Source organism: Oncorhynchus mykiss, chromosome 1, assembly GCF_013265735.2.
Source record: "Oncorhynchus mykiss isolate Arlee chromosome 1, USDA_OmykA_1.1, whole genome shotgun sequence".
Classification (NCBI taxonomy): domain Eukaryota; kingdom Metazoa; phylum Chordata; class Actinopteri; order Salmoniformes; family Salmonidae; genus Oncorhynchus; species Oncorhynchus mykiss.
This window is the reverse complement of record NC_048565.1, coordinates 59,302,837-59,308,836: the sequence shown is the minus strand read 5'-3', so window position 1 is coordinate 59,308,836 and position 6,000 is coordinate 59,302,837.

Below are 6,000 nucleotides of genomic sequence, written 5' to 3'. Positions count from 1 at the left end.
AGTGTGTAAACATATATAAAACACAGGAAAATCAGGGTTTTGACAAGCACAGACCAGTAGGTTTGTGGAGCGGCTGCCAGCCGAGAGTACTTAGCACCTCTGAACAGAGCGCCAGACATAATTTGCAAACACACTGTGCAGACCAACAATCAGTCTGGTGAGCAGAGGATTAGGGAGAAGGGGCTGTACACACACACCTAACTCTGAGATAGAAACACACTAACTCACTCTAGCAATCAAGAATTTTGCTGGTGCCGTTAACACAACATGAAAGCAGAGTGGCCGGCTGTGTGTGGGAAGTGGGGAGCAGTAAGAAAACAAAGGTCATCCACCCTACACACAAACCCTAACCATGACCCTAACCCATATCCTTCCTTCCTCTCTAAACAGCTGATGGTCCAACAGTGCAGAAGACTTACAAGTAGTGAGGGTCATGCCTGGATATATATGTGTGTGTGTGTGTGTGTGTGTGTGTGTGTGTGTGTGTGTGTGTGTGTGTGTGTGTGTGTGTGTGTGTGTGTGTGTGTGTGTGTGTGTGTGCGTGCGTGCGTGCGTGCGTGCGTGCGTGCGTGCGTGCGTGCCTTCTCTTTAAGCCTTGATCCTCCAATCAGTTTTGTTTTCAAATCCGTTTTGGTGACAGTCTATACAGTCTAGTGACAGTCTATACAGTAAGTAACAAGTGACCAAATCAGATTTGTGTATGTTCAGACAGCATCCTTTGCTGACATGGCTACGCTAGTTGTCATAGTAACGACGGGTGTGTGCGCAGTGGTAGACTGAAGCTAAGATGACAACCATGCCTGCCATGGACATTTCTCAGTTGCTTTGAATGTTCAAAATCATAGTGTCAAAACCCTTTTAAAGTCTCAAAGGATAAGATGATCCAACTTTCAAAACAAGTCCTTTTTGGCTAGCCACCACAGTCAACTAGCTAGCTAGGTAGCTGTTTAATCTTTCTATCACATTCACAATTTTTTTGTGTTCTTGTCAGGCTACCACATATCTTGTCAAACTGTCAACAGATTAATAATACTACTATTGTAGTGTGCTTTTTGTGTGTTCAGATTGCAGGAAAAAGAACAGAATCGGATTTGCAATAAACAATTATTTGAGTAATTTCAAACTGCCTGTGTGAACAAGGCTTTAGGGCAGATTTTCTTCATCATCCCAGTGTTTAGATTCTGACATTTCTAGCATTCAGACTCATGAAAAAGGCGTCTTATGTTAAACTACTGACCAGTTATCTAAATGCTACTCAATTAATAGACACCAATCTATATAAACATGTGCATAGTGTCTTGGGCCATGCACCCATTGGATATAAGTCACGAGAAACATTACAATGATACAAATTGGTGTTATGTTTTTTTTTCATCAGGGTTTGCATGATTCAGCTTAACACAGTTGGCAAACAACAGCTGGCAGAGCGCACCAAAAGGTGTTCGTACTGTACCCAGTCAACACGCTGAACTTGGTCCTATTCCGATTGAGACTAGGGGCTCCAATGGACTCGGACTCGGCGGGGGGCTTCATCCGGGCGAGCTGTTCCCGAGTCAGTAAAATGAGTCCGGCAGAATCATATCACTCTGGGCCACGGCTAATGGTACTCAGGCCGAGTCCACCTCAGCTTATCTGGCTCGATTAACTATTTCAGGAGTAGGGCCATTTGAGAAATGTGATATATTTAACCTCCAAGTCATCGAATTTGCTATGTCATTACAAGCAGAAAATGACCTACAGCTATCATAGAGGGTCCCTAATTTAAAGAATCTCTGATGCTATTAATGTTTGGCTTTTATTACCCAGTTAGCAAAATTACTCCGGTGCAGCTGTGGGCCACATACTTTGTTGTTCTGGCCCAGTATACGCCTGGGTCCTCGGCCCAAAGCTGCTGCACATATTGCATCACCATCAGATGCACAGATCTGGCCAACACACTGCAGTCCGATCAAATTAGAAAGGTGTGGCCTAGCTCTGGCCCACATACGGTAAAATGATTCATTCTAAAAGATGTTGCCCGATCTGGGCCATATAGTGCAAAATAATTGTAAAATAAAAAGGTTTGGCTAACAAAGGTTACCTATAACTACAAACATAGTTATGTTTTTGTGTTTTTACATATTTATGAACTTATTTCCAGATATCTTCAGAACTTCCCACAATGCACTATTTCTCAACGTCATATGGAGAACCGGCGCTACATAGCTAGTTCCAGCTGGCTATCATGCTAGCATGTCATTACATTCCAAACCAATTTTTGGCGCTGCGCTATGTACCATGAAGAGACAATATAGCTAAATTCATGCGAAATCCTGCATCTAAATCCGATGGTCCTGTTGGTCCTGTTGGCCAATGTCATTGCATTGCATACCAAAAGTTGTCCTCCAAAAGTTGAGCGCCAAAAATTGTCCGCCAAATATGTCCACCCAATTAATCGGGCCAAAAGTGGGCTGGCTAGCTAGTTAGGACAATTGGCAGCCTAGCTAGCTAATTATTTTAGCCAATTAGGTAATAACCAGAGCCATCTAGATAATAAAACGTTATTAGCGATATAAGAAATATAATATAATATTGTATGATGTGATAAATGATAGGTAGTCTTTATAAATACATTATGCGTTAGGCTGATATATTAGTCTGTGAGATAAGATATGCTTTATTGATCCCCCAAGGAGAAAAAATGGCCTAAGCCTAAATAAAAACATTCACATTAACATAAATAAGACCATAATAAATAATATGTTTACTTTGTATTGTGCTTTTCATGAGAATGTCCAGCGAGACTATTCAAACCATCGACTCACTGATGGTTGAAGACGATGGGCGATTGGCAAATGCAGTCTGGAATCATCAATATCACTCTAATCGCAGTCAGAAAAAACTTGAGTGGAGTTATGGAAAGGCTCTGTAAGACATATTATGTATTTATTGAACCTTTATTTAACTAGGCAAGTGAGTTAATAACAAATTCTTATTTACAATGACGGCCTACCCCAGCCAAACCCTAACCCGGACAACGCTGGGCCAATTGTGCACCACCCTATGGGACTCCCAATCACGGCCGGTTGTGATACAGCCTGGAATCGAACCAGGGTTTGCAGTAATGCCTCTAGCACTGAGATGCAGTGCATTAGACCACTGCGCCATTCGGGAGCCCAGGTGGCGACAGCTAGTCTTACTGGGGTCCGACACATAAGGAAAAAGACATTACAAACAAAATCATTTACAATTTACACACACTACCGTTCAAAGGTTTGGGGTCACTTATAAATGTCCTTGTTTTCCATGAAAACATACATGAGATTAGTTGCAAAATGAATAGGAAATATAGTCAAGACGTAGACAAGGTTATAAATAATGTTTTTTAATTGAAATAATATTTGTGTCCTTCAAACTTAGCTTTTGTCAAAGAATCCTCCATTTGCAGCAAGTACAGCCTTGCAGACCTTTGGCATTCTAGTTGTCAATTTGTTGAGGTGATCTGAAGAGATTTCACCCCATGCTTCCTGAAGCACCTCCCACAAGGTGGATTGTCTTGATGGCACTTCTTACGTACCATACGGTCAAGCTGCTCCCACAACAGCTCAATAGGGTTGAGATCCGGTGACGGTGCTGGCCACTCCATTATAGACAGAATACCAGCTGACTGCTTCTTGCCTAAATATAGTTATTTGATCGTTTGGAGCTGTGCTTCGGGTCATTGTCCTGTTGTAGGAGGTAATTGGCTCAAATTAAGCGCCGTCCACAGGGTATGGCATGGCGTTGCAAAATGGAGTAATAAAAAAAGCCTTCCTTTTTCAAGATCCCTTTTACCCTGTACAAATCTCCCACTTTACTTCCACCAAAGCACTCCCAGACCATCACATTGCCTCCACCATGCTTGACAGATGGCGTCAAGCACTCCTCCAGGATCTTTTCATTTTTTCTGCGTCTCACGAATGTTCTTCTTAGTGACCTGAACACCTCAAACTTAGATTCGTCTGTCCATAACACTTTTTTCCAATCTTCCTCTGTCCAGTGTCTGTGTTCTTTTGCCCGTCTTAATCTTTCCTTTTTATTGGCCAGTCCGAGATATGTCTTTTTCTTTGCAACTCTGCCTAGAATGCCAGCATCCCGGCGTCGCCTTTTCACTGTTGACATTGAGACTGGCGTTTTGTGGGTACTACTTAATGAAGCTGCCAGTTAATCCATTTTAGAATAAGACTGTAACGTAACAAAATGTAGAAATAGTCAAGGGGTCTGAATACTTTCCCGAAGGCACCCTAGTCATTCTCTGCTACCGCAAGGCAAGCGGTACCGAAGCGCCAAGTCTAGGTCCAAGAGGCTTCTAAACAGCTTCTACCGCCAAGACATGAGACTCCTGAACACCTAATCAAATTGCTACCCAGACTATTTGCATTTGCATTTGCATCAAAATTGCTACCCAGACTATTTGCATTTGCATTTGCCCCCCCCCCCCCCCCTCTTTTACACCGCTGCTCCTCTCTGTTGTTATCATCTATGCATACTCACTTTAATAACTCTACCCACATGTACATATTACCTCAGCTAACCGGTGCCCCCCTGTAAATAGCCCCGCTATTGTTATTTACTGCTCGTCTTTAATTATTTGTTTTTCTTATCTCTGACTTTTTAAAAAACTTTTCTAGGGGGGGGGGGATTTTCTTAAAACTGCATCGTTGGCTAAGGGCTTGTAAAGTAAGCATTTCACCTGTTGTATTCGGTACATGTGACAAATAACATTTGATTTGCTTTGATATAGCCTCTCTATTGTTATTTTACTGCAGCTCTTTAATTACAGTGCCTTGCGAAAGTATTCGGCCCCCTTGTACTTTGCGACCTTTTGCCACATTTCAGGCTTCAAACATAAAGATATAAAACTGTATTTTTTTGTGAAGAATCAACAACAAGTGGGACACAATCATGAAGTGGAACAACATTTATTGGATATTTCAAACTTTTTTAACAAATCAAAAATGGAAAAATTGGGCGTGCAAAATTATTCAGCCCCTTTACTTTCAGTGCAGCAAACTCTCTCCAGAAGTTCAGTGAAGATCTCTGAACGATCCAATGTTGACCTAAATGACTAATGATGATAAATACAATCCACCTGTGTGTAATCAAGTCTCCGTATACTTTCGCAAGGCACTGTATGTAAACATTATATAAAGTGGCATTGTTTAAAGTGTCTAGTGATATGTTTATTACATCAAATGTTTAATTATTAAAGTGGCTAGAGATTTGAGTTGGCAGCAGCCACTCAATGTTAGTGATAGCTGTTTAACAGTCTGATGGCCTTGAGATAGAAGCTGTTTTTCAGTCTCTCGGTCCCAGCTTTGATGCACCTGTACTGAACTTCCCTTCTGGATGATAGCGGGGTGAACAGGCAGTGGCTCGGGTGGTTGTTGTCCTTGATGATCTTTTTGGCCTTCCTGTGACATCGGGTGGTGTAGGTGTCCTGGAGGGCAGGTAGTTTTCCCCCAGTGATGCGTTGTGCAGACCTCATTACCCTCTGGAGAGCCTTTCGGTTGTGTGCAGAGCAGTTGCCATACCAGGCGGTGATACAGCCCGACAGGATGCTCTCGATTGTGCATCTGTAAAAGTTTGTGAGTGTTTTTGGTGACAAGCCAAATTTCTTCAGCCTCCTTCTTCACCAGGCTGTCTGTGTGGGTGGACCATTTCAGTTTGTCCGTGATGTGTACTCCGAGGAACTTAAAACTTTCCACCTTCTCCACTACTGTCCCGTCAATGGGATAGGGGGTTGCTCCCTCTGCTGTTTCCTGAAGTCCACGATCATCTCCTTTGTTTTGTTGACGTTGAGTGTGAGGTTATTTTTCTGACACCACACTCCGAGGGCCCTCACCTCCTCTCTGTGGGCCGTCTCGTCATTGTTGGTAATCAAGCCTACCACTGTAGTGTCATCTGCAAACTTGACTGAGTTGGAGGCGTGCATGGCCACGCAATCAGGACCCCGTGACCTCCGGTGTAGCAGTAATATGG